Genomic DNA, 23,779 nt, shown 5'->3' with positions numbered 1-23,779 from the left:
GTGACCAGAGAGATTAAAGTGTTCTCTGACCGGTTTATGAATGTTATAATTCTTGACATCTGATTTGTGTCCATTTATTCTTTTACGTAGAGACTGTCCAGTTTGACCAATGTACATGTCCATTTGTGCTGGAAATGGCCCACCTTGATTATCATACACATTGTAAGGATAGTGATCACTTTAGATAAGCTATTACCAACAGGAGAGTGGGTTTGTGGGGGGGGGGGGGGGGGGGAGAAAACCTGGATTTGTGCTGGAAATGGCCCAACTTGATTATCATACACATTGTGAGGTGAGTGATCACTTTAGATAAGCTATTACTAGCAGGAGAGTGGGGTGGGAGGAGGTATTTTTTCATGCTTTGTGTGTATAAAAAGATCTTCTACACTTTCCACAGTATGCATCCGATGAAGTGAGCTGTAGCTCACGAAAGCTTATGCTCAAATAAATTGGTTAGTCTCTAAGGTGCCACAAGTTCTCCTTTTCTTTTTGCGAATACAGACTAACACGGCTGTTACTCTGAAACCAGTTAGAATAAAGGCTATGGAATACTGTTTTGCTCAAAGACTAAGACTATAGTTTTGTAAACCTACTTACAAGAGGGCTGTAAAGTTTAATTATGTTTGAGAGTCTTGTGTCAAATCTTGGATATATTTTATAGGAACATTTGCATACCCTATATATTTCTTCCTTTGCTTTTATTACTACTTTAACAACTGAAATTTCTGAGCAATCTCTTGTACACTAAATAGAAACAAATAAACAAAAAGGCTCACTTGGGATAGTTATGGGTGTTACAAATATATGTGTTGCGATTTATGTGCCATTTGTCAGAATTACAAGGTTTCCATGAGCACTAATTTTTATGCATTGTTTATAGCGGACTAAAGCACAGAGGCTCTGTGAGAATGTTTGTAGCATTGGTATCACTGGACTTTAGAGGACAGAAGTCAGAAATAACTGTGCTTAGTAGATGCTATGTAATGAAATGCCATGTCACAGTGCTATTTAAATGCAAGTGACAGTCCTTGAATGGGAGTTTTGCTTGTGCATATACTATAGAATTTATGCTCTGAAAAAACTCATTACTGGTGACTGCACTGCAATTTGTTCCCATTTACAGGTGTTTGATAGCAGGACATCACTTCAGTTTACCGTGTTCAGTTAAACATAAAACTAGATAGCAAACATGGAGTTTTACAGGGGAACTGTGTAACTAGCTGTTCTGGATATTCTGCTTGAATACTGAAAAACTAGTGGTCCTGTCACACAAAGCCTTTCTGGGGAAAGTCAATGAAATTAACTCACATGAGTAAAGCAGGCCTGAGTCCTAAGGAAGTGCCTTTACTCTATATTGAGTGAGACAGACATCACAGAAATACTCTTCACTTAATTTACTCAGGTTTTGCCTTATGATGGTCAGTAAGAACGTTATTTGCCCTTAGCATGTCTTTCACCCAAAGAGCTCTCAGCACTTTACAGATGTTAATTACTTAGAAGGTGGTGAGTATTTTTAGCACTATTTTACAGATGGGGCAGCTGACTCACAGAGAGGAAAGCTGGGATTTTCAAAGGTCCTAAGGGAGGTAGGTGGTTAACTCTATTGATAGTCAATTGGAGTCAGTGCCTGTCTCCCTTGAGCCCCTTTAAAAATCCTAGCCCAGCTGACTTATTCACAGTCACACAATGAGAGAGCTGAAAGAGCAAGGAAAAGAATCCTGGAACCTCAGCTCCTTATCCCATGCTTCACTAGATCATAACTCCTCCGTCTGGGACTCGTCTACTGCAGCTATTTGAATATTGGGGACAAGGGACCACCATCTTAAGTGGCCTTACTGTGAGTCTTAAAAGAACTGTTTGCAGGACTGACTCCACTATGTTAGCCAGTCCCAATTCTCTGACATGGTTGCCCCACTCCTGGAAGTAGCCCTTACAATAAGATATGCAGGACATATGCACCAGGGACAAATTAAGGTTGAAGAAGAAACCATAATTCTGGAATTTCCTAACTTCTGAAGACCTGACTTTGCAACCTTAATATGTTCTTTTAACATAGGAAATTGCACACAAAATCTAGGTTTTTAAAAAACTGAACTGAGAAAAACAGAAATCCCATCATGTGGCATTATACTCGTACCTAACATGGTTGATCAGTAAGCCGAAACCTTAAGATCTAGCACACAGACCTGCCACTTGAGCTACCACAATAACCAGTAGCAGGTTGTCATCCTCTATGTGGACCAGCACTAAAGGTGGTTGGGGACTCTTTGCTAGTGGGTTTCACAGATAGTTGCTGACAGCGGAAGAATGGGTGACACTCGGGAATCTTGGGTTCCATTTCAGACTCGGGGGGGAAGGGTCCTCTAGTGGACACAGACTCTTCTGCCCTGTCCCCTCCAACCTGTCCCTGACTCAATCCTCTCTCTTCCCTACCCTTGACTCCTTGACCTAGTCCCACTCTCCTCATGCACTCGGTCCCAGCCTCCACTTTTCAGGCCTCTCATCCCAGTCCCAGTCTCCTTGCTCAGTAGATGCTGGTCTCACCCTTGCAGACTCCCCATCCCAGTCCCTTGACCAGCCAGTCCCAGTCTTTTCCTACCCCAACTTCCAGTGCCAGTTCTCCTCTCCCCCCTACCAGCCGCCAGTACCAGTTTCCACCCACCCGCCCTTTTTGGTCTATCTTTTGTCCCCACTCCATTTAACTCAGGCAGCTCCTCCTCCGTGTTGCCTGGACCCAGCTTGGGGGTGGGATACTGAGGAGAGAGAGCCTCAATACTCTCAATTCAGGTACCCAGACCCAACATGGCCTACAGCAGCCCAGAGCTGCAATTGGAGGGAAGGTCCTGCTCATCCCCAGGCTTGAGCATGCCCAAAGTGAACAAAATCATGGGGGAACTTAGCTGCTAAAATCTCTACTGAAGATGGATGAACTACAATTTTCCCAAGGTTTATAACTTGGTTAAAATTTGTCTGGAGTTTCACAGGGAGGGCAAAATGCACATTCCTGACACCAGGGTGATCCTGCTGCTAAATTTCAAGTCCCTGCTCTAAAGCACGGGGATGGCCTTTCTGTCAGGGAAAAGAAGAGGTTACCAGATTTTTTTTAAAAAAAACATGGGCCAAACAACATTTTTCTCTAACCTTATTCTTGGAAACAGCTGAACCATTCTGGCTGAAATTTTCCAAAAATAAAGAAAAGTCAGCCTGAGGCAGATACCCAGCATGGAAAAAGTCAGCCCAAACAGTTAAAGTCTGGCAAAGTTATAAGCAACAGAAAACAAGTGCCTAACAATCTTAATAACAAGCAATAGTACCAGCCCCACTGATAATGACAGAGGACCTCACTTTCCAAAACTCAGTTAATCTTTCACAATTAAAAACGTGGGTCCTGATTCTGTTACCAAGTCAATGGAAAAACTCTCACTGCTTTCAATCAGAGCAAGAGCAGAGCCTTTAATATTAATTTAAAAGAATCTCATGGTAATGACCATGGACTGTGATACATAAAGCATACTGGATATTACAATTCACATGCTCACCTATTTGCTGGTCTAATTTGTACAGCTTTTTTATTGGAATTATGCATGTTTTGGAGAATGCCAAAGAGAATGCCATTTGCTAAAGCACTAAATTCAAACTCCATGATTTGGATATTATAATTTCAGTAGAATGGTATTTTTCTAGCTGCAGATCACATCTGTCATCTCTCCTCAACCCTCATTTTATGAGCAGAATTTTGAGCAGGTTAATCAAAACAAGTGATGTTATGGGATGCAGGTGTCTAGCCCTACATCTGTGAAACAGTAACGATCGCTGACATGTATGATAAACACAGATTTTCTTTTTCAGGTGATAATGAGGGAGAGGGGTTTGAATATGTTATATCGTAATTATACTTGATTTGTCATTATTTAAATGAAAAATGCATCATGAGATACGTCTCTAATTAGAGTGGGTTTGATTTTTGTTTAGCAATTTATGTCTCTTTAGTCCCCACCCCCAGACTTTGCTGGATCATTATACCTAACCCCCATTGACCTTGTACATAGCCCCAAGGCAACACTGTTTGAAACATGACACCATTAACACTAGAAACCCGAATGTAATCTACAGCAATTAAGTTCTGGTCATAAACTTCCATTATTTGGAGAAGAATCAGCAGCATATGTCACAGCTATAAAGACAAATTAAAACCTAGACTTTGTGCAAAGCACAATCAATTTAGTTTAGTGCTTGATAAATCTTATTCAAACAGCACTTTTGTATTTCTACAAACTAGTTGGGGAAAGAACTAAAATGAAAAAATAAAAATTTATTCTAAGAAGAGGGCCTGGTAAGGTGACATTTCACTTTTATGGTTTCTCATTACTTTCCCTAGATCACTGTAAGAAGCGGGAGTGGATTAAGGCTAAGTGAGACCAAGGTCACGATACCTTATTAATAGATTCCAAAGCCAGAAGGGACCATTGTGATGATCTAGTCTCCTGTATAACACAGGCCATAGAACTACACCAAAATACTTCCAAGAGCAGATCTTTTAGAAAAACATACAGTCTTGATTTAAAAATGGTCAGTGATGGAGAATTCACCATGACCCTTGGTAAATTGTTCTAATGGTTGATTACTCTCTGTTATAAAATTACGCCTTATTTCCAGTGTGCTTTGTCTAGCTTCAACCTCCAACCACTGGATCTTGTTATAGCTTTCTCTTCTCGAAGAGCCCATTATTAAATATTTGTTCCCCATGTAAGTCACCCCTTAACCTTCTCTTTGTTAAGCTAAACAGATTGAGCTCCTTGAGTCTATCACTATAAGGCATGTTTCCTAATCCTTTAATCATTCTCATGGCTCTTTGAATCCTCTCCAATTTAACAACATCCTTATTGAATTGTGGGCACCAGAATTGGACACAATATTCCAGTAGTGGTTGTGTCAGTACCAAATACAGAGGTAAAATAACCCCTTTACTGCTACATAATGTTCCCACTTTATGCACCCAATGATCGTATTTGTCTTTTTGGTCACAGCATCCCATTGGAGCTTATGTTCAGCTGATTATCCACCATGACCCCAATTTTTTTTTTTGGTCAGTGCTTCCCAGGATAGAATCCCCAGTTGTGTAAGTATGGCCTATATTCTTTGTTCCTAGACACATACGTTTAGGCATATTAAAATGCATAGTTTGTTTGCACCCAGCTTACCTTCTTCTGTTCCTTCTCTCTCAGAGAGAACGTTGTCCTCCTTGCCCTGACAGGCACAGGTACAGTTACTGGGGGCAGATGATGGGGGTCTGGTCCTCCTCACCTTATTAGCCTATAGATATGACTGCAGGACTCATGCATTTTCACTCCTGGTTCTCTCTGCCACTTTATGCACATGGTTGCACCTCTATAGACAGAATCATCCTCCTTGCTTTGGGTGGATGACTTGATATGGCCCTCCTAGGGCTTGAACCTGCACCGTTCATGCAGGATCCATCTTTTGTTTATTCCATGATTCATTGCTGTGTCAGGCCCTCTGAGAGTATTAAGACAAGCTCCCATGGACTTGGAGCATAAGTTAAGGGGCGGGGGGGAAGCTTTGGGAACCCCCTTGTGAAATCTCAATGTAAGGCTCTTCAGTCTGCCAGCTGCTGTTTAGAGCATGGACCCAGACTCACAAATCTCTGAAATATTAAAAAGAAAATCCTTGGTGAATGTGGATTCTGTTTTGTAGAGCAAAAAGCTTTTCCTATGAGATGTCATTCTTATTGTATGTGCCTCCTGGAGTTACTGTGTTGAATAGTGTCTCTGGCAGGAACCATTTGACTCATCCTGTGTATATTTTATAGGCCACAGGATTATAAGGGAGACATATAGTTAGACAAAATTTTTCTTCCATTGCTGCAGTCAACATGAAACCAGAGATAGAGGTTTGAATTAGTGAGATGTGGATTTCAGAGAGCTCAGGTTTATTTTAGGATTACAATATAGCTAAGAACATCTAGATTTCACATTCCCCTGTGGTACTGGGGGATGTGTTCTCCACTGCCTTGTTTTGCCTTGTCACTGTAGAGAAAAAAAGCACAGCACTTTCCTTTAGGGTTCCTCTACTTGTGTTATTTTTCTGGCTTCTTCTCGTCCATATACTGTGTGTGTTAAACAGCATTTATGGAAAGGGTTAATCATGCCCTCTGGTTGAAGGCCTGTATACCGAGCTTCTGGGTTTGGGTTTGTCTTGTAGTTGGTTGATTTGAGACTGAGGAGTGAGGACATGACAATTTGTTCCACATAGCGGAGCAGCAAATAATTATTTGGTCAGCTCAAGTTACTGTCCTACTGCAGTCTGCTGGAAGAAAGTACCTTGGAGTCTAGAGGAAGGGAGAAAATGGAGGTAGAGCAAATGAGACCTTTTCCTTCCAGAAGTTCAGTGGCCCCTCTGGAGTAAGAGGTCTGAATAAACAAAAGCAACCCCCAAAGCATATGCTTCACTATACCACAGTATCATGATCCATCAAGTACTGTGTGAAAAGGTGTCTGTTTTTTTTATTGCATCCTAGTACAGGTTGGGAGCAGCAACAAGAAGTCAGTCTCTTGGTTAAGGGTTGGGTTACAAGAGCAATATTCTACAAAAGGACAGCTGACTTCCCTGGCATCTGACAATGTCACAAACAAGGGTGTGAACTGACTGCTGGACTATGCTGTAATACTTGCTCTGGAGTGGCCTGTACACCATTATGTCTTTCCAACCATCCACCACTCTGTCTGGTGGACTGAAATAAGGAGACCCAGTTCTTTGCCAATTCTGAGTGAAGTGGCTCCACTGTTATTACAGATATCTCATTCCTAAAAGTACTGTTTCCCACTTGCAGCAATTCTTGGAATTGCACTGAAAACATGGACACACACCCAAGAGGAGTGGACCTTACACTGGACAAGAGCAGGAAGGGGTTAATGGACTGACTCTTGAAGCTGGCCTGTAACACCTTCTACTGCTATCAAGGCTGGAGGATATGAAAAAGGAGAAAGGAGAGCCCAGAATAGGATTCCTGAAAGAGGGATTTTGAGTCTGAGGCAGTGAGGACCCAAGAAATGGCTTAACAGCTTGGAGCATGGAACTCTAGGAGTAACCGAGCTAGGGGAGAAAACTGGAGTCTGGACTTCATGCTGTCTGAGGCTATGTCTATCTGTAGAGTCTGGACTTCATGTTGTCTGTAGGCTATGTCTATCTTACAATGCTATAGCAGCACAGCTTCAGTGGAGACACTCACTACAGCGATGGGAGGGATTTTCCTGTCACTGAAGTTAATCCACCTCCTTGGGGAGGTCTGTCTACACTTAAAATACTACTGCGGCACAGCCAGAGTGCTCCAGTGTAGACACAACCTACGCCAACAGGAGAGCTTCTTCCATCGGCATAGGTAATCTGCCTTCCCGAGAGGTGGTAGCTAGGTTGCTGAAAGAATTCTTCGATTGACCTAGCACTGTCTACACTGAGGGTTAGGTCAGCATTGATACATCTCTCTGGGGTGTGGTACCGATGTAAGTTCCCAGTGTTGACCAGCCCTTATTGTTCATTTTATTTGTTAATAAAGTCAGACCTCATAAAGAGATGAATTTTGCCTCTACACAGAGTGCATGGCCAATGCAGTAGAGAAAATGGGGGGAGGGGGCGGGAGTAAGTTTATAAGATTTCACAAAATACCAGCTCTAGGGAAGAAACAATTACTGAAGCAGAGCCATTCAATCAACATGCATCAAATTCAGTACTCATGGGCTCCAGCCTAAGTCTGAACATCAATACTCCAGTTTATAGCCCTGCAGCCCAGCTGTGAATGTTTTATTGCAATGTAGACATACCCCACATTACTCTTACTCAGGGCAAGAATGCCAGTCTCTGAATTTCCTCTGAGTTGAAAGAGGCATCAGAAAGTTCAAGCAGAGCAGCGCAATTGCACCAGGAAGGCAAAGTGTTGTGAGTGTGCTATTTTTTTTTTTAATAATCAATACCACCATGCAATGCATCTACAGTGATTCAGTTCATTGCTGTTTTCTGTTGAACATATGAGTTTGTATCATCCATTTTGCTCTTGTCTGGCTGACGATGAGGCAGGTTGCATATGAAATATAAAGACCTATCTGGTTTGACAAGGTGAGTCATTCTAAGGATAATTAGCGGACTAATTCTCAGCTCTCTCCATTTGGAAAATAACAGGAAAGCTGCCCAAGCGTCTATGATGGGTATCCTTTATGACATGTTATCATTAAACATTCAGAGGCCATGCATTTCACATTCTCTACTGCATGTTAGCCAGTCACCTCTTTGTATTCAGAAAAGTTTCCTCCTGGAAGCTAACATTTCAGTTTAGCCAAGTCAGAAGCAAACACAGATTTCAGTCTGCATTCTAATTGGAATGCAATATTCTCCAAACTTCTCTAGCATTTTCCTGATGAACGGTTCCATGCTACCTTTCACCAAACTGGGCAGAGGTGGAGGGGGTTATAGAAGACAGAATGATCTGTGCTGTATAACACCCTGCTCCCTGAGAAGTCCCAGAAGCCCTTCTACAGCCACTCCATAGGATTGCACATCTATTAATGTTATATATGCCATCATGTGCCAGCAATGCCCTCTGCCATGTACATTGGCCAAACTGGACAGTCCCTACTTAAAAGAATAAATGGACACAAATCGGACATCAGGAATAGTAACATACAAAAGCCAGTAGGAGAACACTTCAATCTTCCTGGACATTCTATAACAGATTTGAAAGTAGCTATACTTGAACAAAAAAACCTTCAGAAACAGGACTTCAAAGAGAAAGAGCAGAACTAAAATTCATTTGCAAATTTAACACCATTAATTTGGGCCTGAATAGGGACTGGGAGTGGCTGGCTTATTACAAAAGCAGCTTTGCCTCTCCTGGAATTGACACCTCCTCATCTATTATTTGGAGTGGACTACATCCACCCTGATCGAATTGGCCCTGTTAACACTGGTTCTCCACTTGTGAGGTAGCTCCCTTCTCTTCATGTGTCAGTATATTTATGTCTGCATCCGTAATTTTCACTCCATGCATCTGAAGAAGTGGGGTTTTTACCCACGAAAGCTTACGCTCAAAGAAATCTGTTAGTCTTTAAGGTGCCACCAGACTCGTCATTTTTGTGGATACAGACTAACACGGCTACCCCCTGATACTTGTCTCCATAGGATTAGGCTTCCGTTGCTGTGGGGGTGGGAAGCAGCATCTCTCCAGCAGGTATTCTGTCAGATATCCATGTCGGGCTTAATGCTGCTTCTCACTCCCAGTCACACTCAGGAATGGGAACCAATGTCAGCATAACTCCTAAAGGAGTCTTTGTCAAGAGGAAGGGGTGAATGGGCAGCACCATGGACAGACAGACGCACGCCAAAGGCATTCCTTCCTCTGGATATCCTGGGATGTGTAGGGTTTGGAGACCTCCCTAATGAGCCAGGAGAAAAGAAGGCTGAGGGGAACCTGAGAACAGTCTATAAGTATCTCAAGGGCTGTTATGAAGAGGCTGGTGATCAATTGTTCCCCATGTCCACTGAAAGTAGGACAAGTAATGGGCTTCATCTGCAGCAAGGGAAATGTAGGTTAGATATTAGGAAAAATGTATTACTAATAGGGTAGTTAAGCTCTGGAATAGGCTTCCAAGAGAGGTTGTGGAATCCCCATCACTGGAGGTTTTAAAGAAGAGATTGACAAATGCCCATCAGGAATGGTCTCGGTTTACTTGGTCCTACCTCAGCACAGGGGACTGGACTTGATGATCTTTCAAGATCCCTTCCAGCCTGACATTTCTGTAAAATGCCTCCCTATCTCAAGTTAGAAGAGGATATCGGAGGTGAAGTGTAAATATATATTTATTTCTGGATCTCTTATTTCATCTCCTCATAGGAATATAGGTTTAAAAGAAAACATTTAACAGCTTAGTGGCCAGAATGGAGGGAGAAACTCATAATGTACATGATAATTTATGCTAAGAACATGTTATAATGATCAAGTTTTATTGTTCTTTAAGATAAATACTGACTTTGGATTTGTTTCTGTCAACAGTCTCTTTTTGGGTCAATAAATCATAGGACTGGAAGGGACCTTGAGAGGTCATCTAGTCCAGTCCCCTGCACTCATGGAAGGACTAAGTATTATCTAGACCATTCCTGACAGGCGTTTGTCTAACCTGCTCTTAAAAATCTCCAATGATGGAGATTCCACAATTTATTCCAGTGCTTAACCACCCTGGCAATTTATTCCAGTGCTTAACCACCCTGACAGGAAATTTTTCCTCATGTCCAACCTAAACCTCCTTTGCTGCAATTTAAGCCCATTACTTCTTGTTGTATCCTCAGAGGTTAAGAAGAACAATTCTTCTCCCTCCTCCTTGTAACAACAAATCTTCTGGTTCACTTCAAAGGAAGTCCGTATCTGCTTATTATCCTGCACCACCTGAGCACAAGTATATTCCTTGGTGTGGGGGTTCTGCGGAAGTCCCTGTAGTAAGAACAGTCCTCTGTTGTACTGGTCACTGCTGAAGTTTAGTCTCTTTTACAGTAGCTTTTCTCTTGCATATTCATTTTGCCTCTATCGATTTTTACATCTTTTATTTATCTTCTCAACAGGCTCAGAGGAAGCATCGTCAACAGCTGCTACTCCATTATCTCCACCCACATCTACTAATGGTAGCACTCCAAGTATGTGCCTTTCTTGAAGCAAGGGCTGTAAATGTTAAAGTGATCATCATTGATAAGTACCTGATTCACGTTACATCCATAGTAACACAGACTTTTAAAAATGTCCATTTATTATTGTTTCATGTAAAAATACGTATGATTCTAGATAGTGTGTAATGCAAAGTGAAAGATGGCCCTGATGTGTTCACTGGTGTGAAATTAGAGTGAAACAGTGGTAAGTTGGGCCATATATCTAATATCAATAAATATTACACAAGCTCAGCAGAAAGAGAGACCCTGTTTAACACACAGTGCCAAATCCTCAGCTGCTGTAAGTCAGTGTAGCTCCATTGGTCCCTCTGTCTTCTGAGGTCAGAAGTCTGGTTCAGCACTGGATTACTCTAATTTTATGCCAGTCTCATTCTATTTAAATCAGTGGAGTGACACAAGCATAGAACTGGATCAGCACAGTACTGAACCAGGCCCCAGAAGAGCAAGGAGGACACAACTTATGATAGAAAACTTAAGCAAATTAATCTGATATTCCATAGCGCCATTACATGTACGTGATGCAATCTGTGTTTGGTTACAACATATTGGTATATATGAAAAGTTACCCTGAAATCTTCAATTCATGTTGGCCTTAAAAAGTAATTCCTAGGTGTTCATTATTCACCTGTAATGACATGAGTTGGTTTTCTCCAAGTTATTTTTCCCTAACAAGATTTGTTAGTACAAATGGGCTGATCCTGCAAGGTGCTGGTCAGCTTCAGGAGTTGATTTCAGCTGGGGTTGAAGATGCCCAGCACCTCACAAGATCAAGCCTAAAATGGAGGACTCCTGGTAGCAGCCAAAATGTGTCTGTATTTGAAGGTTATTATATTTGGATTAAGATGCATTTCAAAATGTTTTGCTTTCATAGCTTCCACTGGAGATGCAACAACTGAAGATATGACCATAACTGTTCCTGGATATACTACTGTACATTATACAACCATACCTGTCCCTGAGCCAACAGAGATGACAAGAGCTGAATCCTCTACTACTGCTGCAATACCTCAAACACCCAAGACCACATCAACGGTTAACCCTGATGGGACCACACATAAACTCACATCTTCTTCCATAACATCAATGCCCAGTACCACAGTTACCGTGCCCGGGACTACGCATCCATTGATATCTGCTGGGACCACAGCTTCACCCACATCCTCTTCCATAACATCAATGCCCAGTACCTCAGTTACTGTGCCCGGGACTACCCACCAATTGATATCTGCTTGGACCACTGCTTCACCCAAACCTAACGAGACTGTTCCTACCTCCAAACCTGGTGAGGCTACATCACAACCTATTGTAACTACATCTACCACTAAACCTGCTAGTATTTTGACTGTTTCCAGATCAACAGTGACAACCTTATCTACAGATACCAAAACCACATCCAAACCCTCCGAGTCCACATCTGTAGCTACACCTGATCTGTCCACTACAGATAAAAAAGGTATGGAATTTGCATAATTTTCTGTGGGTAAAGAGTAGTGGACTATACAGAATGTCAGATTTAGTCTAAGCTTCTACATTAAACCATGAAGAGAAATACCCCTTCTAATGATCCAGCCCTAGTAGCAAGGAAATGAGATGAGAACTCTGATAGTTCTTAGGCACTGTTTAGCCAGCTAAGAGCATCACATTTAATCCATAGTATACAATATCTTTCTTAAAATGAATGGAAACATGACAACCTGTTTGAGTTTCTCTTTTTTGCAGGCTCTCACATTGGTGTCCCTGCAGATTCACTGTGGGCACAAATTAGCAAGTCATGATTGTTTGGATTTGTTCGTCGTTAGCTGCCTAGCTACCTGTTTAACTCAAGTAGAAGTGATGCTTCCAGCTGCAGTTCATTGCTGATTAAACAAATACAGCTGCAGTTGTCTCCATATGATTATCTGGCTGTTAATCCCTGCCAAATACATCTATACATTTTGACTACATATAGTATGCCTAATTTGTTGAGATTAACTATTTTTCTTAGAAAAGCAATTTAAGCAGCTCCCTGATGTAAAGTAGGCAGAAACCCTCACAGCTGCTATATATCTAAGAGCTAGATTGTGCCTTTAAGATCAAATATATAGAAGTGAAAAGGTAAATTGCGTATCTTCCAACAGTCACAAAAGCAGAGCAATCTATCATTTGTGAAGACTTTTTTAGGTCTCTTATTGTGCATCTTCCCTACAATGTAAATCTAAATGAAAAGTACTATTATTTTTTATTAGAGAGAGAAGCTAAGTGAGGTAATAATCTTTTATTGAACCAACTTCTGTTGGTCAGAGAGACAAGCTTTCAAACTACATAGAGCTCTTTCAGGCCTGGAAAAGGTACTCAGAAGGCATGTCTACACAGGGATTAAAAAACCCATGGTTGGCCCCGTCAGCTGACTCAGGCTCATGGGACTTGGGCTCCAGAGCTAAAAAACTGTTGTGTAGACATTTGGGCTCAGGCTGATGCCTGAGTTGTGGGACCCTGCCAGGGCTGAAAGTCTCAGATCTTGGGCTCCAGCGTGAGCCCGAATGTCTACACAGCAGTTTTTAGCCCCGCTGCCTGAACCCCAGTCAGCTGACCTGGCCAGGCCATAGGTGTCACAGCTAAATTCAAGGTGGAACAGATTGTTTAGCATAAGTAAACACATATTTCAAGGGACCATTCAATGTGAAGTGGCCTGTTAACACCTCTCCAGTCATAGGGGAAAAAGGGGGGGGGGAAAGCTGTGGGTAGGGTAAATGGTTATAGGTTTATGGTTCATTACACCAATCTAGTATCTATTCGGTCCATGATGTCTAGCAGAGTTATGAATGTAAGCTCCCCTGCTTGTCTTTTGAAGGTGTTGTGCAGATTTCCTTTGAGGATGAGGACCAGCAGCTCAAACACTAGATGGGGATGGCTGAGTTACTGCAGAGAATTCTTTCCCATGGGTCTGGCTGGTGGGTCTTGCCGCATGCTTAGGGTCTAAGTGATTGCCATATTTGGGGTTGGGAAGGGATTTTTCCCCAGGTCAGATTGGTGGAGACTCTGTGGGGGGTTTCAACGTCCTCTGCGCATAGATCACTTGCAGGTTTGGTGTAAATGGTGGGTTCTCTGTAACATGAAGTCTTTAAATCATGATTTGAGGACTTTAGTAACTCAGCCAGAGGTTAGGGAGTCTATTACAGGAGTGGGTGGGTGAGACTCTGTGCCCTGCAATGTAGATAGTGATGGTCCCTTCTGGTCTTAATGTCTATGAGTCATTTTGTAAAAGGTGTTCATCCACAGGTGACAGTGTTTGTCTTATTTTTTTCCTCTGTGAGTTCATTCAAGAGGGTAGTGATTATGTGGCTGAAACAAGACAGTTATTGAGGCATTTAGTGTGCTGGAAGAGATACAGTAGAAGTTAGAACCTCAGAGTTACAAACACCTGAGGTATGAACGGACACAACCTGATTTGGAACTGGAAGTATACAAGTAGGCAGCAGCAGCCACACAAAACCCCCAAAACCAAATACAGTACACTACTGTGTTAAATGCAAACTACTAAAAAAAATGGGGAACGTGTTTTTTTTTTTTTTTAAAGGTTTGACAAGGTAAGGAAACTTTGTGCTTGTTTCATTTAAATTAACATTGTTAAAAGTAGCATTTTTCTTCTGCGTAGTGAAGTTTAAAAAGCTGTATTAAGTCTATGTTCAGCTGTAAACTTTTGAAAGAACAACCATAACGTTTAGTTCAGAGTTAAACCTTTCAGAGTTATGACTACCCTCCATTTCTGAGGTGTTTATAACTCAGAGGTTCTGTTGTACACCACATGCTTTGCTAGGCATGTGTAACACCCATGGATCTTAAAAGGTGTGGTGTGTGGGCTGTTGATCATCATAGCAGTGGAATTATGTCTACAGGTTTTGCAGCTATTGTTCTGGCAGGGTCTGGTGTTGCTTTGAGTTGGTATGTCCTGGTTTGTGGGGAATTTGCTTCTAATGATGAGCTTGGAAAGGTTTGGGGGGGAAGATATGTGTTTGAAGGTCAGAAGTGGGGGTTTAGGAAAGATTTCTTTCAGGATGTGGTCCCATGGAATATGGGTTGTAGGTTGATGATCCTCTGTATCAGTTCAACCTTGGGATGTAGGTGACAATTTTGGGGGTGGGCGGTCAGAGGGGGGTTTTATTTCTGTACTGAAGCAGGTTCTCTCAGTGTACTTGTAGGTTGCCTCATGGAACGGGCCACCCTTCTCTGTCAGGGTGTACAGACCAGACTACATATATTAACATTTATTATTTGTATTTCAGTAATAGCCAGGGGCTCCTCTTAGGGATCAAGTGTGGCAGATGCAGTACAAACATGGAGTAAAATTACAAGCCCTGCTTCAAAGAGCTTATAGTTAAAGGCCCAGATCCTACAATGAGCGGTTTCTGGGCAGACCTCAGCGAAGGAGTTGGTGGGTGAGATTCCGTAGCCTGCGTTGTGCAGGACGTCAGACTAGATGATCATAATGGTCCCTTCTGACCTTAAAGTCTATGATTCTATGAAGTCAGTGGGGATCTATGCACCCATAGGAGACTGACCACTCAGAGCTCATTGCAGGATCAGGCTCTGAGTCATAGGGGGAGTTAGGTACCCAACTTCTGTTGACTCCAGGAGTGCCCAACAGTTGACAGACAGACACAGATGGGAGGAGACAAAGATACTAACATATTTTTATGCCAACTACAAAATACAGCTCTCCTTATTTCCCATTACGACAGTTACCTTCTATGACATCAAAATGAAGTTTTCTGTCTTCTACAAAACTCGGAGTACTCCTGATTATGATGATGCAAACAACTTTGCTAAAAACTGGGTAAGTAGATTCCCCCTAATTAAATTGTGGATAAGTATCAGGAGACAAGGGCATCTGAAAGAACAATATGAACTCCCAGGGCATAGCACAGAGAATTGTTCAGTTAACAAAAGAAACAACATTATGGAGTTTCATAACCATGTTATCTGACAGACTTGTCATAAAGAAACACAGTGGGAGAGGTAATATCTTTAATTGGACCAACTTCTGGTAGTGAAAGGGACAAGCTTTTGAGCTATCTAGAGCTCTTCTTCAGGTCTGGGAAAGGTAATCCTAGCATCACTACTAAATGGAAGGTAGAGCAGATTATTTAGCATAAGTAAATATTGTAAGGGACCATTCAAGGTAGAGTGGCCTGTCAAGACTTCTGCAGTCATAGGACAAAAAGAGGGGGTTAGTGGGTCACAGATTATTGTAATAAGACATAAACCTAGTGTTTCAGTTCAGTCCATGATCTGTAGTGTCTGGCAAAGTTACAAATTTAAGCTCCCAGGCTTATCTTTTGAAAGCATTGTGCAGGTTCCCTTTGAGGATGAGGACTGACTGATCAAGCTATATCTGACCTCTCTGTGAAGAATGTTCAGAGGTTAGAATTAGAGTGGGTCAAAAACAGGATGAATTTTGACATTATTGCTAACATTTTTGCAAAAATGTTTACCCATTTTTCAAAAAACATTGGAACTATGAATTTACAAGCACCTCTAGTTAAAATATTGACCGATGAAGTGAGCTGTTGCTCACGAAAGCTTATGCTCAGATAAATTTGTTAGTCTCTAAGGTGCCACAAGTCCTCCTTTTCTTTTTAATGAGAAACTTGTTTCTTTTACAGTTTAATGCCAGATTTTCTGAAGGTGAATTTGTTGTGACAAATTATTATGTAAAAACTGCAGGCATGTAAGTACTTGACCATAGTGTGTTTATTTACTCCACAACCTAACCTAAACTTTGGGAGAGTTTGTAATCAAGACCCTACTGACATTTCACAAAGGACCTTTCTGCATAATGGGATCCAACCGTGACCTGTAGGAGACTCCAAACTTTGTATTTTGGACATACTTCACCTGTGTCCTGCGCAAGGCAGGCAGAAAGAACATTTTGAGCCAAATTGTGAACTCATTTGCACCCATGTAACTGGAGTCACAGGAACAAGTTCTGGTTTAAGATGGTGAAAGTGTTCATTGCATCTGGGGTTGTATGGATGTAAGTGAGGTTGGTCAGGATTTTGACCTATGAAAATTCAGAACCAGAGTGAGGTCACAGATCACCCACCATAGGCCAAATCTAATGTATCTAACTAGGTACTTATAGGGCTCATCACTGCAGTATTTGAGGCCCAGACCACGGAAGATATATAGGCCTAACTCCCATTGAAATAAATGGAAGTTAGGCACCAAATACCTTTGAGGATATAGATCTGAGTGCCTGAAGTCTGCTGCAGGATTTACAGGCTCAAAACTCTATTAAAAACCATGATATTTCTGCACCAAACTCCCACATTGATCTTTAGAGCCAAACCCATGTATGTTTATATTTAATCTGTAGGCAGGTGAGAGAAGTGGGGTTGTTTAGCATTTGCTAGATTGATGGAAGTGTCACTTGTACAGACTTTGATATATAGTTTTACCATTATGCACATTTTGACTTTCTACTTTCTCCTCCCTCATCACTTGAATGATGGAGGTTGTGGATGGCAACAATAAAATAAGACATTGCACGGTTTACATGAAGCATGTCAGATTCTGAAAATCTTAAGGGGAAAAATAGAAACTGTGAAATAGAGACAGGGAAAGGGGGATTAAAAATGACAACTACTGGATCTGCTGTAACCATATGCAAAATGCATTAGTTAAATGGCTCTTAGGAATTAAGGGGTTAAAATTTTTTAAAGTGGGAGTGAAGGGCTTCTAGACTATAGGATGAGAAACTGGCAGCTTATATTGTACCCTTAGTCATCTTTCCTTCTGAGCTAATTAGCCCTAAAAAGCAAGACACTGATAGGAAAAATGACATGGCTAGAATGAACAACTGTACAGGATTTAAAATTGGTTTGGGACTTGGGAGGACACTATTGTAAAGAACTGGCTCAAGTGTGCAACTTCTGAATCATGCCATGAGCCCTATGCTATTAATAGGTTCTTAACAACTCCAGTTGTAAGGGCAGGACCATGTGAAGTCCATTGCTGATGTAACCCTGAGAGGCAACTGGGAGCAGTGTGGTGACATCAGTGATTATTCATGGTGGACCACAGATTTGTTACAGTATGAAATATTCCTGAAGATAGAATGGGGCTGATTTTGTACCAAGGAAGTCAATGGTGAAGTTCCTACTGACTTCAGTGGCCCAAGGTCAGGCTCATTATCAGCTATGGGACAATTTCTTTAGCAGATTTTTAAAAATATCTATATCTAATCTATATGCTAAGAAAACACTTATTCTGATCTGTTTTAGATACAGGAATAATTCTCCAGGAGGAAGTGTCCAGAGGAGAGCCGATGTACGTATTAAAAGACACAAACTCTACCTGTGTTGAGTTCTTCTCCTAGGATAACCAAGAAATCATTTTTCCTCTTACCTTTTGCTTATACAATATTTTAGTTGCATTCTGAAAGGTAGAAACACAGATACTGTACATTAAAATGTAGTGTGACTACTCCGCGTAGGGATGGTAGAACCTCTAAAGATCAGCTCCAACCATTTTGCAAAATACCTGCTAGCCTTCTGGGGAAAGCCCGGCAGGCTACAGTGTGATTTTACACTCTAGGTATCCCTGCCTGATTTCCATATCAAGGCCAGGGGTTCAAGTGCCCATGGAGGGAGTTAGAAGTGAGACAAGCAAGCTGAGTTTGGGACTTGTTAGTGATATTTGACTGTAAACACAGCATGTGATTGCACCTCACACATTCCAGAGTAACAGCCGCGTTAGTCTGTATTCGCAAAAAGAAAAGGAGTACTGGTGGCACCTTAGAGACTAACCAATTTATTTGAGCATAAGCTTTCGTGATGAAGTGAGCTGTAGCTCACGAAAGCTTATGCTCAAATAAATTGGTTAGTCTCTAAGGTGCCAAAAGTACCCTTTTTTTAACCTCACACATTGTTATTTTGTGGTTAGTAACCATGACAACAACAGTATTTTGCTCCAGCAGGGGCTTAGGCTGGCACAGCACTGTCCTCCTGCATCTGGTTCAACAAACTGTTTTTCCTGCTGCATTGATAGGACTCCTACCCACGCTTGGGTCCAGTCCTTCCACCTATCTTTGCAGTAAGACATCCCAGAGTGCATTGGCCCATGAGTTGTTGGTGCTGCTATCCAGCATGTCTTCCCTCTGCTGAAGTCCTATCGGATGGCTGCTCAGATTTTCCCAGAATGCACTGGTGCGAAGAGGAGTAGGCAGAGTGGGAGGGCTTGACCTGAGGACATGGATGTGGTTTGTGTGCGCACACAAACAAAACCATGTGACTTGTGACCAGGACTCTAAACAGTAACAGTTCTCGTTGGAGCAGGCATGAGGTTTTATCCACAGTGTGTTTTTCAAAAGCCCCTTTTCCTCCTCTCTCTTTCTGGCTGGTTGCAAGGTGCCATTCCTACTCTGACTCCGATCCATAGCTGAGCCAGTCTTCTGTCCCCGTTTGCAGCCTCACATCAGCAGCAACTAGCTGCCATGCCTTATTTTTATTGTAATCTTAATATAATGCACCATTAAAACTACTGCAAAATGCAAACTTGTACTGTACATGAATAGTCAAATATGGACATTTAAAGCATTGAGCGTGTTAGTAGCTACTGTTCACTTTCATTGAAAACCATTATAGTTACATTAAAGCCAGTTGCATTATTCTAACCTTATTCTTGTTTTGTTCTGTATTTTGTGAACTGAAGATGGAGGAAAAGCAGAATTCACAAAGGTAGGATATGTGTTTACAAATTGTATTGGTAGAATTTAGATTTAAGCACATAATGAAATCAATTCCCTCCTTCACTTTTACACAGTATATTGGTGCTGATTCAATAATAGGATGATCAAGGTACTTACTAATTATAGGGGGTTAAGTTCCTTAAAATATTACTTTTGTAACGAAGTAGAGCAAGACATTTCAGAATGATGAGGATACTTAACATAAGACAGTGGAACCTATACAAGAAACTATCCTTAAGACACACCCCAAAGAATCCCCTGACATACTGAGAATAGTTCTGCTCCCTGTGTAGAAAAAACAAGGAGTGATTGCTCAAGAGATGTTTCAATGCTGTACCATGCTTTGTACACTACTGGGCCTGCACAAGAAGAGACTGCAGTCAATACTCTCCCAGCTGAGGCTGTAATAGCCAGGTTTGGTCTGAGTAATGCTCTTATTCTCCACTCAGCATGTTTGGTGGCAATACTCCCTCACATGGTATGACTAGGCCCTCTGCTAAAGAGGCCACAGGAGGCTTAACTTTGGCAGAGTAACGAAGGCCTTAGAGACAAGTAGGTCTTGCTGGGGAAATGCTCACTCCATTTGAAACATACACAAACCAGTGGAGGAAGAATTGTACAATTCTTGAACTTTTGAGGGAAACACACACACAAAAACTCTTTGGTTTGTGGGTTTTTTTGGGGGGGGGGAAATGGAAGATGGTTACTTTGGTGTTTAATTTTCTAAAAATATGAGCACCTGTGATGTCACACCCCATCTATACTTAATTCTGGAAAGCTTAGTTGAGGGCCTGAGGTACCTCACTCAAATCCCCAGCTTTAGAAATTTCTCCTTCTCTGTAGAGGATTAGGAGGAGAGATGCTCTCAGGAGAGGTTAAGACTTTATGTTGCCCCTTTAAGATGAGGCAGTGAGCAATACCCTTTGCCAGCCCCTGGGCCAACCCCTGAGGGAAAGGGAGAGAGCACATTAGCAGGAGATTGAAAGGATAGTCTTCAGGAAAAGAGTAGCTAATTCTTGACCTCTTGTGGGACCCAGACACTGGAAGAGGAAAAGCATCCGAAACACTTCAGCCCATGGTCCCTGCTGTAAGGTCAGGGCTGAGTGGGGACTGAGCACACAAGTCAGTGACCCAGAGCCACTGCAGCTAAATGGCTCATTGGGAGAAAGAGGTCACAAGAGCTGGCACCCTTTGTGGCAGCTGAGGCCTTGCAAGTAAGAGAGCTTGAGAGAGAGAAGGTTGGTTTGCAGCTTTCTCAGCCATCTTAGCATAGACCTCTCCAGTGGGCTGGCTCAGAGCAGGAACTGCTTCTTCCAGGTTGCTACAAGATCCCACTCCTGTCTTTCCTGGAGATTCAGGAAGCTCCTGCAAAATTTTCCTGCTTGTTCTGCAAACCATGGAGATGGGGTGGTAGGTACTGTCACTGGCCTGGTCTCAGTGAAGGATCTGCTTAACTGTCTCAGCATAGATCCCACCCACTCAGCAGTCAGGTTTCTAATGGGCTATTTGATTCTCTCAGCATGGACCTCTTCCACACACTGACTGGGAGCTGGGTCCTGCAGCCGCTCTGTCTGCCCTTTCTGAGAGGTGAGGGAAGGAGAGGTGCTGTCCTGTAAACTATCCTCAGAAAGCCACAAGAATGGTATTGTTTTATTTATTGAGTTTAGCTGTTTTGAGGAGAAAAACTTGGAAACCAACACTCTAAAGGGAGCAATGGAACCAGCTACATGTGCTGCTTGGAGGCAGAGAATTCTGGGCAGTGCTTTGAGGGCTGGTCCTATGCCCAGCCTCAGAGCTAAATTCTGTCTGGCTCTAGGTGCCAGGGAAATTGGGAATGCCTGGGGTGAAGCAGCATACCCTGGCAGCACACATCTTATCCAGGCTTTACAGTTTTGTTCAATGGCTTTTGGCACACCCCCGCCCCCATACAAATCATTTCAACGCCACAGGGAATGCCCCACTCTGAAGGCTGACAATGTAAGGTTCTATGGATTCTGCTTACAGTTAGACTTTAGAGTAATTACATGGTTAGCTTATTCCATATTCTGAACAACTGCTCAAACATTGCCTGGTTGGGATGTAGCAAAGAAGAGTGTACGATAAAGTTAGAGACTTATGCTCACAGTTTCACAAGAAACTGAAATTTGGGGCCAGATTCTCATGCCACAAGGAGTACCTCACGCCAGAATCAGGCCCTTGTTTCAATGGTAAGGTACTACTCAGCATAAAGTATCAGTATCTGGTCATTACTGTAGCATTGTAAACACAGTAGGCAATGAAATTATGCAATTCAATATAATGTTGAGTGTTAATGATTGTTACAGGATAGCCTGATGGTAAAAATGTATCATTGTGTTTTCTATTTGTAGCTATGCCTTCAAAGCCATCATAAAAGCCACATCCACTCAGTCACAAGAATGCTTGATTATTATGATAAAACAGTAGCAGGTGAAGTATGAAGCGGGGCCTTTGTCCATATCCGTGGAACCTGAAGATGTGATTGTCAGTGCAATTGGTAATATTTTATATATTAAGTTCTAATATTTGTTGCCAGACTTAAAAAACATGAGTTTCATGAAGGCTGGCCCAAACTCAAAGTTGGTATAGAGTCAGATTCCAAGGACAAAAGCGACTTATGATCAAACCTGACGTCATGCATGAATCAGGCCATAGAATTTTGCCTAATGATTCTTGCATCAAGACCAATAACTTGCAGCTTAACTAGAAGATTTCTCTCAAAGATATCCAGGCTTGATGTAAAGACTCCAGGGGATGGAAAATTTATCACTCACAGCCCTTAGTAATCTGTTCCAATGGTTACTTACAGAAAATGAGGTATACATGGCTTCGACATCACTTAAGTCACCTGCTTACCCTGTGTCTGAATTTGGCCTGTTATATTTTACTATGCACTCTACTTCTGGACAAGTGGAGACAGACCTAAACTAGAGTCCTGGGTCTGGACATTTCTGAAATGCAGGAAAAGTGCATATGTGGTATGGCTCCAAGCATGGCAGCTCTGATCCTTTGCTAGAAACAAATCTCCTGATTGCTGGAGCTAGTGCTGATGCAAAAAATCAAGTCCCAAAACACACCACAGAAGGCAAAGCCCTTAGCATCACTAAGAGAAGGTTCCCCGTCTCCCCAGTTCCATTCTGCATCTCATGAAAATACACTGTTTAGAGGTGGAAAGAACTGGAGGTTGTACCACAACATGGATTCAATACTAAAAATCCTGGTTTGTGGATTTCATTTGAGTTCTCCATGATGTGCTTAACTCTTGCTGTATAGTGACTGAATGACCATATCTAATGTAGTGGGGTTTTTTGGGGTTTTTTTAAAGAAAAGAGGAATGGTGATAGCACAGCACTGGGAACCAGGATCCCCGACTGTTACTATCTGGGTGACCTTGAGCAAGACACCGATTCTTTGTGATAAATTTACCTGTACCTCTTTGCCGGCTATTACACCATGTATCTTAAGGAAGCTTATAAAAATAAATGAATTCACTCATGGTCAGCTATAACTGCCCTCTTTATAAATCACCTCCTGCATACATGTTGTTCTAGGTCACAGTTTTTATGATGATTGCCAAAAACTTATCTGTAGATAAGTTTAAAGCAGAAAATAATATTTGATCCCCAGAGATCTGATCCAAAGCCATTGACAGACCATGGGTCTCTATTGATGTCTCTATTGATGGTACTGGAACAGGCCCACATTTATTTGATTTGTTTTATTGACTTGGATATACTCCCTGTCAACCTTTAAAAAAAAATACAGAAGTAGGCAAGAGATAAGCAAGGAACATAATGTACTGTATTTAAAAAACACACATTTGACACCATTCATAAACAAGACTAATACACAAGAGGAGTTACAGGGAAAGCAGTCCTTGTGGAAAAGGCACTGATTAGGTAATGAACAGCCACCTACTTTGGTAAAAAATTATGGGTCAGGTAAGGGAAAAGTAATGAGCAAAGTAACCCTATTATTGATTCCTGTGGTAACTTCACCCTCCACATGGTAGAGGGCACATTGAAAGGGGAAGTAAATAAGGAAGTGTTATTTACTCTCTCATAAACACAAGAACTAGGGGTCACCAAATGAAATTAATAAGCAGCAGGTTTAAAAAAAACACACAAACAAAAGGAAATATTTCTTCACACAATGCACAGTCAACCTGTGGAACTCTTTGCCAGAGGATGTTGTGAAGACAAAGACTAACAGGGTTAAAACACACACAAACCCTGAACTAGATAAATTCATGGAGGATAGTTCCATTAATGGCTTTTAAACAGGAAGGGCAGGGATGGTGCCTGTGTT

At 41.8% G+C, this 23,779-nt stretch overlaps 1 protein-coding gene across 7 annotated transcripts in view; it reads right to left on the bottom strand.

Moving 5' to 3' along the window:
- MAP7D3 (MAP7 domain containing 3) overlaps positions 1 to 23,779 on the bottom strand; it is a 167,738-nt gene that overhangs the window by 127,280 nt on the left and 16,679 nt on the right. The gene's annotated exons all lie outside the window — the stretch shown is intronic.

The sequence above is a fragment of the Lepidochelys olivacea genome (genome assembly GCF_965140295.1).
Source record: "Lepidochelys olivacea isolate rLepOli2 genome assembly, chromosome: 9".
Classification (NCBI taxonomy): Eukaryota; Metazoa; Chordata; order Testudines; family Cheloniidae; genus Lepidochelys; species Lepidochelys olivacea.
Note: the sequence above shows the minus strand (reverse complement) of the source record. Positions and strands in the feature narration are given on the sequence as shown.